A 12,825-nucleotide genomic window follows, 5' to 3' on the forward strand; every position below is an offset into this window, starting at 1 on the left:
GGTTCTGGGTGACTTCTCCAATCTTGACCCCTTTTCCTAAACCTCTCTAGTCCTTTTCCTTCGCCCCTCTTCCTTCCTTTTCAACCCTTCTGCCAGAAGAAGGATCTACTGACTCCAAAAACTTGCATATGTAAAGCCTTTTTTTATATATATGTGTTCTCTGCTCTGCTTGGTGACTAGATATTTTTAAAAAAGTTTTGACTTTTTTAATTAACATTGTACTGTTTGTTGGAGGTACTGTGTTCTGTTTTATTGTAAGTGAAAACGGTTTACACTCTTTTCAATACAATGGACCTACAACTTCTACAAACAGGAGGAGGACAGAATATTTTTGAAGCAGTGGGAGCCAAACAACAGTTTTTTATGATTATTTCCCTAAAACAGTAACGTGGCTTAAAATCTAAACATATATTTGATTAATTCCATTTGTTGGTACTTTTGTGGCCTGCACATAAATTTTACGCTTTATGATCCTGGAAAGATCTGATGGAATGAAAATAATTTAGGAGTAAAGGTAACCAAGGTTGCCATAATCAGTGAATGTCAGGGAAATACCAGGGAAATTTGAAAGAAACTCTGGAAACATCTCAGTTTTTGTCTCAGTAGATGAAATGGTTTGTTTACTGAGATGTCATGCATTGTCAGTACTTCCCTGCTTCCTCATTCTTACTACTTCTCGCCTTCCTACCATTCCCCTCAACTTGCAGTCAGTGGTGCCACCACTTCTTGCCATAGCCTAGGAGCTGTTGACGAGAGGCAAGGAGGTGTGAGAAGTGATTTGTTTGCTTCTTAGTCTTTTCTATGTTCCCGTCTGCAGCTCAGCAATCATCTTCATGGTGTGTTGCTACCTATCCTCATCAGTATTGATTCTCAGAGTATTTGTGCAAGTTACCTGTTGTTTGGATTGATCATTGTGGTCTCATTTCATCAGCATGAATAACTGGCCACACAAGTGAACTTCCACAACAGGCCAAAATCGTAAGCTATTTATGTGGTTATTTCTAACGGATCAGGCCTGCTGATCTGAAGCCCATCATTTCCCACTAATGTGCAGGCCCTGCCTGTCAGATCTAGTTGCATCAATCAGCCCATAGGGCGGGTGTGTTTGTGTGTGGAATAATATGACGGATTTTCATCATGGACCCAGGACTGTGGTGCTCCTCGGTGGGCCAGAGAGCCACAAGTGATGGATTTCAGGAACTGTCTTATAGCAAGTACATTGTACAGTGTGGAATTTTATATATATTGTAGTAAACTGTGGCCCTTTGAAAGTAGTCTGTATATTACGTAGTATGGACAATAAGAAGAAGAAAATTGTGGCAATCACTGGCTGTTTGTAAGTTATGTAAAAATATATTTTTCAAAATAAAAATCACACAATACCCATAAAATGAAATGATCGTGTGGCATTGATGGTCGGGATGCCCCGTCCAGGGAAGTTGGGCCAACGGGTAGCAGGTCTTCATTCAGGTGACGCCACATTGGCCGACTTGCATGTTGGTGATCATGAAATGATGATGAGGACAAAACACCACCCAATCCACAAATGGAGAAAATCTGCAACCTGGCCGGCAATTGAATCCTGGCCCGCTACATGCTAGGCAAACGCATTACCACTAAGCTAAACTGGTGGACACGCAATACCACTAAAATAATAGACATAACACAGTGTGTAATAACTGGCAATAATGATCATCGTAAAATCAACATTTTATTGTCGCTCACCTTTAGTGATGGTTTACACAACTCTTCCCTGCCTTATGCTCTTCTTCCAAGAGGCCTACTTTTCTCTGAGGCTACTTCTGAACTCTTGTGACTCCGAGGAAATGTGTATTTTTGTCACCAAATGTGTTTCGTTTTATTGAAATAAAATAACATCATTGGTCTTGGTGAAACATATGTACCATTTGGCTTGCTTTCTCCATCTGAATACAGACACATAAACAAGACTGAAAACTTCACCAGCATTTGGATGAATCCTTTTTTGGCTAGTGTGTGCTTCCTTCCTGCTCCCGCCCCCCCTCCCCCCCCTCCCCTCCCCCTCCCCCCCCCTCCCCCTTTTTCATGCCCTCCTCACACAGGTATGGTAGATTGTAGTTTTGCAGCTCGACTGGGGTGGAAAGTTGTGTCAGGTGGAGTGAATGAGGGGAGAAAGGGGGTGGAGAGTGGGAGGGGAGGCCAAGGAAGCATGTTGAAATCAATTATTATTCACATCTGTCTTGAGCTTACTGAAATTTAATTAAAGATAAGTAATTCTTTTTAATGCCTGTAAGGTACAATTATGACAGATTGTTTTATGGGGAACAACTGTGGATAGGCTATTCGCATTATAGATAATGTGGTGAGTCAAAGATTGCAACTTTCTCAATCAAAAGCAGGCAGCTCGTAGTTAAAGGTTCTGAGGCAAAGTGGCCTCAAGAGCTGTTCTAAAATATTTCTCAATAATAGGTTACAAAAATAAGTTATCATGAAGGTTTACAAATATTTCCACACATATTTAAACATTGACAGGACAGTCACCATTCTTGAAACTATTGATATTAAAAGATGTTTCTTGAACAGCCAGTAGCTAGTCGTCAAAGATGTGCCCTGAAATGCCAGTTAACTCCATGTGCAGTAGTTTGGGGGCAGGGCTTCTACAGAGTACAACTGTTTGGGTTTTTTCTTAAAAGAAATGTCCACAGTTGGACCATTAATTGTTCATTTATTTTACATGATCATTATTTTCGCTTAATAGCCATTCTCAAGTGCGTGTTGAAATGTTAAAGTCTGTCTGACCTGTCTGTGACATATCTTTGTCGAAAAAATGCAGTTTTGGTCTTAAGAGAACAATTGTCATATTACAGGATATGAGTAAGTATTGAAGATGCATAATATGGCTAAAATTGCACAGTATGGTTTATGTAATAACTAGTATATTCCTGTGCCCTGCATTCGTCAGTTTTGTTTCATCATTGAACAGAACTGACAAATGCAGGCCACAGAAATATATTAGCTGTTAAATATGCCATACTATGTTACTGGTTTTTCACTATGCACAATGTCAGCCATATTATATATGTTTGATATGTACTCATATCCTGTAATATGAAATTGGTATATAAGACCAGAAATGTCTTTTCAACATATTTTACCATTTCTTTCTGTCAACATCTGCATGATTTTCACGTGCATAAAACAGAGGGAATCAATGGAGCTTCTGATGCTTGACTATAGAATTCCTATCTCTGTGTATCACTATTACGCTTTTTCTGTTTGCTTTTGTTGATATCCTAGAGGATTTTCTCTGTTGTACAGAAATTTTTATATTCCAGAGTCGTAATTTCCAATGTCAGTCCAACACTTTTGATGTACCAATAAAAATATCTTTGTAACTCACATTCTCGACTGCGGTCCCAGGCTACTGAAACCACACTGCAGTAGCAACTTTCCTTTTCATAATATTGTTACATTACATCCTGGATTTGCTATTTTTTGTATTTTCTAGCTTTCATTGTAACTTGAACCCATCATTTGTTTGGTCCATGACCGCGTAAAACAATGTTGGCTTGTGGATCCTCCTGCATGCAAACACCTTCTGTTTATTTAATTCCCCAAAGTAGTTTCAGTGAAATACCACTATCATCAGTGAAATACCGCTATCATCCACGGGTTTCTTTATGCAAAAATATGAAATATTAGCATTGTTACAATACACTATGAAAAATTTCAGATATCTTTGTCGATAATTTTATAGTACCTTTTTACTTTAAAGTCATTGCATAATATCTATGTTTGTTGCTGTTTTTTCAGCATACAGCATGTCTTCTGTATAGGTATGAGCAGTTGTCATTAATAGATTTTAAAATATGAACTTAAAAAATGTTGGTTTTATTACAAATGGACTTCGTGGTTGTATTGTGGTACAGTTTTGGTTTGCAAAGGTTTTAACATATTCTGTTGTGCACTCACATTAATTTATTGCATTTAGTTGCTCTGTAGAACACAGATAAAGCATTTAGGACAAACAACATGAAAAAGTCTAAGATCAGGCAGTAGGACTCTCCGCCTTCCCCACTTCTTCCTCCCCGCTTCCCCCCCCCCCTTTCCCCAAATCTTGCCCCTCACACACACACACACACACACACACACACACACACACACACACACAGTGAGATGGTGCAATATCATGTTTCTTATGTTTTTTTGTTTTTTTTTTTGAGCATCTTAAGTCAACCAACCAGTGTGAGAAGACTGAATACATTTGAACCTTTGCTCGCGAAAACTGTGTGACAATACAACCACGAAGTCCCTTTTTAATAACAAAAGTATTTTTATATCTGTTTTCACCACTAAAATTACGGTCCACATTGTGCAGTGTTGAGTCATGTTATGTTGCATATGCGTGTGTTTATTTACATCTTGGTTATAAAAACATTTTACACACCAGCTGCCAGAGGCTATGTTTTATTCTCTGTAAATCTGCCTATTATGAGACATGTTCATTATTGTTTTCAGTGTATATATTACTGTACTTGGTTGGTTACAAGATAAATGTGACATGCTTTCTCAAGGGAAAATTCTATGTATGTAAAACTTCTCTAAGGCTGTTAACTCCCAGTAAGTTTCCATCCTGTGTAAGCAGTAAGTATTTGTTCATTCCTGTCGAGCATATATTTCGTATGCCAGTCAGGCTAAATCTCAACACCCACATCATAGATGGTTGGCCGGCAGATTCTGCAGACGACCCGACAGTTAGTGACCACAACATGATTTAGTCTGCACTACAGCACACGGAGAACTAAAGCTACTAGTTAATCAAGCTGTCTACCATGACTGATACAACAGATGTGACGGAAGTGTCAGTTTCCAGACTTTCTGTGCATTTACTGCCTATCTGGTCACACAACTATATGCTGTGATTTGTGCAAATGGAGGCCAGTTTTCATTATACAGGGATCACAATGGATTTTTCTAAGTTTGCAGTAGTGGTGAGTGAACTAGACCATCTGTACACTGCAGAGATGGAAGTTGTGGTAACCACACCAACTACAACAAACTCCTACATGAAACTGAAGATAGAATTGATTCATAGAGTTTCTGCATCTCAATGAGAGTGCATCGGACAAGTCTCAAGAACTGTTGCAATATCTAAGGCACTTGAGGAGCAAGGTCGACACTGACACATTATCTGACAATTTGCTGTGTGCATTACAGAGTAGTCGCCTACAATGGTAGGTAAAGGCAATTATAGCCTTGCAAACTGAGATGCCCTTGGATGCAGTGGCTTACTTGCCTGAGAGGATTTTGGATGCAACTACACACGCTCCAATAAGTGCAGTGACACTGTCATGTAGCAGCACATTTCCAACAATGGTAATGCATGCAAATTATGACAGTCTTTCAGCCAAGGTTGATGTGCTCACCAAACAGATCAGTGTATTTAACACCGTCTTGAAGGAAGGCATTATTTGTCCATCTGTAGCCCATAGTCATCTCCTTTACACCTTGTGGTCCGAGGACTGGGTGTTTGTGTTGTCTTCATCATTCATGAAAGTGGCTAGTTTGGACTGTGTACAGATTGGGAATGTGTACGGGCACTGATGACCATGCAGTTAGCACCCCGCAAGCCAAATATCATAATCATTTACTCCTTGTGGCAAAGAAAGTGTGGCGCATGGCGTCCATGTGGAGACTATTGTGCACTCAAAAGCCCAACAGAACCAGATCAGTATCCAGTGCCTTTGTTACGAGATTATAATTACACTTTATGTGGGGCAACCCTATTCGGTGTACTTGATTGTGCTAAGGTGTTTACTCAGATCCCAGTGGTAGAAAAAGGTATCTGCTGATTCAAGGCTTTCTGCTTTGGAATGGTAGGTTCAAGTTGTATAATATTCTGGAAATTTGACAAAATTTTTACTTTGGTTGTCTCAGTTCATTGAATGTACATTTTTTTGCTGCAGTGGTTACCTGTTTTGTGTTGACTCGCCCATTCTCAAACCACACTCCTAAAATTACGAAGCTCACATTATACAGAAAATATTTAGATACAGTATGCGTGTCCATATTCCAAGTACTTACACTGAGGTGACAAAAGTCATGAGATACCTCCTAATATCATGTCGGACCTCCTTTTGTTTGTTGTAGTGCAGCAGCTCAATGTGGCACGGACTCAAGTCCTTGGAATGTATTGAGCCATTTTGCCTCTACAGCCATACATAATTGCTAAGGTGCTGCCGGTGCAGGATGTTAGGAGGAAACTGATTTCTCGATTATGTCCCATAAATATTCAGTGGGTGACCATATTGTTTTCTCAAATTGTCCAGAATGTTCTTCAAACCGATCGTGAATGATTGTGGCCCAATGACATGGCACATTGTCATCTATAAAAATTCCATTATTGTTTGGAAACAAGAAGTTCGTGATCTGCTGAAAGTGATGTCCAAGTAGCCAAACAACCATTTCCAGTCAATGATCTGTTCAGCTGGACCAGAGGGCCCAGTCCATTCCATGTAAACACAGGCCACACCATTATGGAGCCACCATCAGCTTGCACTGTTCCTTGTTGACAACATAGGTCCACAGCCTCGTGGGGTCTGCATCACACTTAAACCCTACAGTTAGCTCTTACCAACTGAAATTGCGATCCCTCTGATAATGCCAGTTTTCCACGCATCATGGGTCCAACCAATATGGTTGTGAGCCCAGAAGGTGCACTGCATGGAATGTTGTGCTGTTAGCAAAGGCACTCACATTGGTCACCTGCTACCATAGCCCTTTAACACCAAAATTCACCGGACTGTTCTAACAGATACAGTTTTCATACATCCCATTGTTGCTTGTCTGTAATAACAATGTATAAAAAGGATAGATTTGGTGCCCACCATAGATGTTGAGTCACAGACAAAAATCCTTAGGCCCATCCCAGAGCCTATTTCCTGAGTCCCATCTCTCTCCTCACCCTTGCCACTCCCCACAGTCCTACCTTCTACATGCTTCCTAAAGTCCATAAACCCAACCACCCAGAACGCCCCAGTTTGGCTAGTAATTGTGCTCCCACCAAGAGAATCTCTGCTGTCATAAACAAGCACTTTCCAGCCTTTTACCCACAACCTACCCTCATGTTTAAAAGATACGAAGCTTTTCCTCGACTGAATCTCCATATTTCTTGTTTCCTTACCATACAGTATCTGTTCCTTTACCTTACAATGCCCTGCTTGTCACTATTGATGCCACTTCCCTTTATACTAACATTCTTAATGCATATGGCCTTTCCGCTATTGAATACTACCTTTCCCAATGTCCCATGGCCTCGAAGCCCACAACTTCCTTCCTGGTCATCACGATTAACTATATCCTCACCCACAATTATATCACCTTTGAAGGCATATCCTACAAAACAAATCCATGGTATAGCACTGAGCACCCACTTGGCACTGTCCTATGCCAGCCTATTCATGGGCCATGTGGAGAAATCCTTCCTAACCACCCAGAATCCCAAGCCTCTCAACTGGTTCAGATTTATTGATGACATCTTCGTGTTCTGGATTGAGTGTGAGGACACCCTCTCCACATTCCTCCAGATCCTCAACACATTCTCCCTCATTCGCTTCACCTGGTCCTCTTCAGCCCAACAAAGCACCTTTCTCAATGTTAACCTCCACCTCAAAGATGGCTACATCAGTACCTCCACCCATATCAAACCTTACAGCCAGCAACAATACCTCCACTTCTGCAGCTGTCACCTATTCCGTACCAAGAAGCCCCTTCCATACATCCTAGTAACCTGTGGTCGTCGCATCTGTAGTGACAAGCTGACAAACAGTGTCTCTCCAAATATACCAAGGGTCTCACTAACCGGAATTACTCTCCCAACCTTGTACAAAAACAGATATCCCGAGCTTTATCTTGCCTGTCAACCACCACATCCCAACGTCCCACTCTTCATCTGTAAACGAGCATTTCCCTCTTGATTCAGTGTCACCCCGACTGGAGCAGCTGATCACATTCTCCGTCGGGGTTTCTACTACCTGTTGTCATGCTCTGAAATGAGGACTTTCCTATCCTGTATCATCCCCACCCCTCCTAGAGTGGTATTCTGCTGCCCGCCGAACATACACAGTATCCTCATCCATCCCCCTGCCCCCTGCCCCCTGCCCCCTGCCCCCAACCCATTACCTCATGGCCCATATAACTTTAATAGACCTGTCCCATACATCCTCCCACCATCACCATCACCACCACTACCACCACCACCACCACCACCACCACCACCACCACCACCACCTACTCCAGTCCAGTCATAAGCATTGTAGTGACTTGAGGATTTCTGTGTAAATTCTAGAACCACTCAGCCTTGTACCATCTCGAACACATGATATTCTAGATACAAGTGTGGGATGGTAAAATCCTACCTACTGAATGTCACATGTTTGTGTGTACAGGTTTAAAATCAGTCGTGGAAAGAAAGTAGACGCGGCGGTCGAACGACACCAACAAGTACATGTCGGGTAATCCATAGATGTGTTAGTGAGCATGTATGGAAGAACCATGGAAACTATATGCAGCTTTGTGCTTATTGTGTCACTGACTGTTGTTATGTGAAACAAGGACAGTTGAAAAAGTACTCATATAGACTCTTGACACTGGGCTCGCATTTGGGAGGACGATGATTCAATCCCGTCTCCGGCCATCCAGATTTAGGTTTTCCGTGATTTCCCTAAATCGTTTCAGGCAAATGCCGGGATGGTTCCTTTGAAAGGGCACGGCCAATTTCCTTCCCAATCCTTCCCTAACCTGAGCTTGCGCTCCGTCTCTAATGACCTCGTTGTCGACGGGACGTTAAACACTAACAACCACCACCAGACTCTTGAGTGAGCCTTGTTAGAGGCAAGGCATTTTTTTAATCTCCTTTTCTGAAAGTCATGGTGTCTAAGCAGACTTTCTTTTGAATGTTAATCAGTTTGTTTGTAACGTATGACTGTATGAGAGACTTCCTGAAGTTATATATTATGTTGAAAGTAGATTTTTTATTGTGCGTGAAAGTCAAATACATCGTTGATTGACGAAACATAAAGTTTGTATGGCTACTTATTTCACTAGTAGAAAGAGCCTTGAAAGTCCCTGTACCTAGTGCTTTTCAACGGAGAAGAAGTCAAGAGAGTTTCCAGCAGCCGGCTATCCAGTAAAGAAGAGTGGCTACAAACCCCAAGTAAGTCATTTCATAAAGAAGTGGAATATTGTTTGGGGAAATAACTCAGTATAACCCAGACCCACATTCACACTTTAAGTCATCAAAATGTTATAGCATCACTTATCCCATCGAAAGCAAGGCTACCTGTGAAAGCAGTTATGTGATCTGCAACCACTGTGCTGCGTTGTACATGGGCATGACAAGCAACAAAGTGTCTGTCTGTATGTGTGGCTGCTGATAAATTGTGGCCAAGAAACAGCTGGACTATCCAATTGCTGACCATGCTGTTCAACAAAGCAATCTTCACTTCAGTGACTCCTTCACAAACCTGTGCCATCTGGATCCTCCCTACCTACACCAGCTTTTGTGGACTGTGCAGGTTAGAACTCTCCCTGCAATATAACCTACAGTCCCTCAGCTTTTGTTAATCACAGTCCTTCACCCATCTTCCCCCTTCCCTGCTCCCACTCCAGCTCTACACAGGCTTCTATTCTCTCAACAAACCAGCTGTCTTTTTACTTTTCTCCTTTTCCACCCCCACCAGTTCTCCTCCCATCGGATAACTTTCTGACTGTGCCTAACTGTTGTACTCTGTTCCCACCACATCTCTGAGTGCTTCCACAAACAGAACTTTACTATCCCTCACTGCTATCCTGCTGCCCGTCCCCTTCCCCACCCCAGCCACCTCCTTACCCTTACCCCCACCACCCCGATTGCATCTTCCAACATGTAGAGCGCAGTTCCTTGCAGTCTGGCATGCTTGCAATTTGTACTTTGTGTGTGTGTGTGTGTGTGTGTGTGTGTGTGTGTGTGTGTTTGTTTTGTCTACTGTAGATGAAGGCCTTTTAGCTGAAAGCTCACTTGTTTAGCAGTCATTTAGTTGTTGTGCGTTTCTACAATTCAACATCTCCACCATGTAGTAAGTAGCAGTCTATACTTTTCATAATATAGCCGTTATTCCATCCTGGATTTTCCATTGTTGCTTGTCTGTTAGCGCTGACAACTCTATGCAAATGCTGCTGCTCATGGTAATTAAGTGAAGACCATTTAGTTCAACTGAATGTCTAAATACTACATCTAAGAAGTATGTTGTTGTTGTTGTTGTTGTTGTTGTTGTTGTTGTTGTGGTCTTCAGTCCTGAGACTGGTTTGATGCAGCTCTCCATGCTACTCTATCCTGTGCAAGCTTCTTCATCTCCCAGTACTAGGAAGTATAATGACCAGAATATACAACATTTCCTTACCTATCTGTGTAAAGAAACTTGGGAAGACACCTATGAATGTAAAAGTACAAGTGGTAAGTTCAACAAATTCTTAAATAGTTTTAGCTATTATTTTGAACTTTGCTTTCCACTCTATAAAAAGATAGTCACAAAAAAGGATCTGAAAATAAAATGGGTCACAACAGGGATACAAATATCTGTGAAGAGAAAGAGATTACTTCATGAAATATGTAGACAGCACACCACATTCCCAGAATTTGATTCCTATTTTAATAATTACAAAAAGATTTTAACTTAAGTCATAAAAGAAGCAAAAAGAATGGCAAATAGTTCCTTCATAGCAAATGCACAAAATAAAATGAAAGCCATATGGGACATTGTAAGGCACGAAACAGGAGTAAAATGGAGAGAATACCATAATATCAAACTGAACGAAAACACTTCTGTAATATCTGATCCCCAGCAGATAGCAAATAATTTTAACTCGTATTTCTCTGAGGTAGCTGAGATTCAGGTGAAGCAAAACTTTCAATATGCTGTCACTGCAGATCTGATTAAAACTATCCCTAGTGACAAGTCTCTCTTCCTATACTGAGCAGATGAACAGGAAGTGCTAAAAACAATATGGGAGCTAAAATCAAAATTTTCCTCGTACTGACAACATACCAGACCATATCATTAAAAAATGTGCACCCTTAGTAGTTAGGCCCATGGTAGACATACGCAATAGTTCACTTTCTCGGGGGATCTTCCCAGAAAGGTTAAAAATAGCTAAAGTAAAGCCATTGTACAAAAAGGGTGAAAAAACAGATATAACAAATTATAGGCCAGTCTCTCTTCTACCTGTTTTTTTTAAAATAATTGAAAAAATCTTTTGTAAAAGACTCATAGATTTCATTGAAAAAAATAAACTTTTCTCAGCTACACAGCATAGTTTCCGAAAATGTAAATCCACTGAGACAGCTATTATCGATTTCTTAAATGAAGCTTTAAATTCATTAGATAAAAAAAGAACACATAGCAGCAATATTCCTAGATCTTTCAAAAGCATTTGACACCATTAACCATGGCCTATTGCTGAGAAAGCTGGAAAATGTTGGTGTCAGAGGCCCAGCCTATGAGTGGGTAAAGTCATATCTACAAAACAGACACCAAATAGTTGAAATCTTGTACAAAGAAGGAAAAAATTTAACTTCCTATCAATCTGAAAAACAGTGTGTTAAATACGGTGTGCCGCAGGGTTCAATACTGGTACCAATCTTGTTCTTGCTGTTTGTAAATGACCTGGAACGATCCAGCCCTAACTATAAGTACATTAAATATGCCGATGATACAAATATACTTATCAAAGGAAAGACCCCAGAAGAGCTCCAAAATGAAATAAAAAAGAGCACTTCACATGTATCAGAATGGTTCGCAATGAGTAACTTAATAATAAACACACATAAAACAAACACTATGCATCTACACACAGTGCAGAATAAACAGCCTTTAACTGCAACCATAGAAATGTTAGGCAAAAGACTTGAAATTGTAAATAGCACCAAATTTTTGGGGTTTTGTATCCAAGATGACCTAAGATGGCAGAAACGCACACAACAGCTATGTAGTGAATTAAATGCCATTTGTTATAGTATAACAATTCTTGCTGGATGCACTTCAATGCAAGCCATAAAAAATGTGTACTATGCCCAAGCAGAATCACTACTAATATATGGTTAAATTTGCTGGGGAAATTCACCACCCAGCAAAAGCTGTTTTATTGCCCAAAAAAGCATTACAAGAGCCATGGAAGGCTCAGCACCTCAATTTTCATGCAAATGCTCATTTAAAAAGCTTCATATTCTTCCATTACCATGCCTATATACCCTAGAAATAATAATGTTTATAAGGAAAATCTTAGATGAAAATAACAAGATTTCTCCAAAAAACCAAAATATCCATTCATACAACACGAAGAATAATCAAGATTTACATATGCAGTTTTCATATACAACACTAAAACAAAAAGGATCCGTGCAAGCAGGGGGGGGAAAAAAAACTGTACAACAAGCTACCTAAAAAAATGAAGGCAATAACTGGCAGGCATAAATTCAAAACTGCAGTGAGTGACTACTTGCTACAGAATTGCTACTATAGTGTTGATGAATTTTTATCTACAATGTAAATATGTGAAAAATTTAAATAGTTTATACAATTAAGGCCAAAATAAGAAATGTGTACATGTAGATTTATCTGTGTATTATATGTGGTCTATTATGTATATGTGTGTGTCTGTATAATCAAGGCCGAAAGTATGAAATGTGTGCATGTAAAATTTGTGTATTTGTGAAATGTTATTCCCATATGTTAGAGTTATATTGCTATATACTGAAAACCATACAACAGTTTTTCTGCTAAACTTTATTGCAAATTATTTGACTTTTCC

At 40.1% G+C, this 12,825-nt stretch overlaps 1 protein-coding gene and 1 long non-coding RNA gene across 3 annotated transcripts in view; one reads left to right on the forward strand and one right to left on the reverse strand.

Moving 5' to 3' along the window:
• Nucleotides 1-12,825, reverse strand: part of LOC126267027 (uncharacterized) — a 166,984-nt gene that overhangs the window by 78,932 nt on the left and 75,227 nt on the right. The gene's annotated exons all lie outside the window — the stretch shown is intronic.
• The window catches only part of LOC126267026 (CDAN1-interacting nuclease 1), a 136,728-nt gene that overhangs the window by 44,273 nt on the left and 79,630 nt on the right, over nucleotides 1-12,825 (forward strand). The gene's annotated exons all lie outside the window — the stretch shown is intronic.

Source organism: Schistocerca gregaria, chromosome 4, assembly GCF_023897955.1.
Source record: "Schistocerca gregaria isolate iqSchGreg1 chromosome 4, iqSchGreg1.2, whole genome shotgun sequence".
Lineage (NCBI taxonomy): Eukaryota > Metazoa > Arthropoda > Insecta > Orthoptera > Acrididae > Schistocerca > Schistocerca gregaria.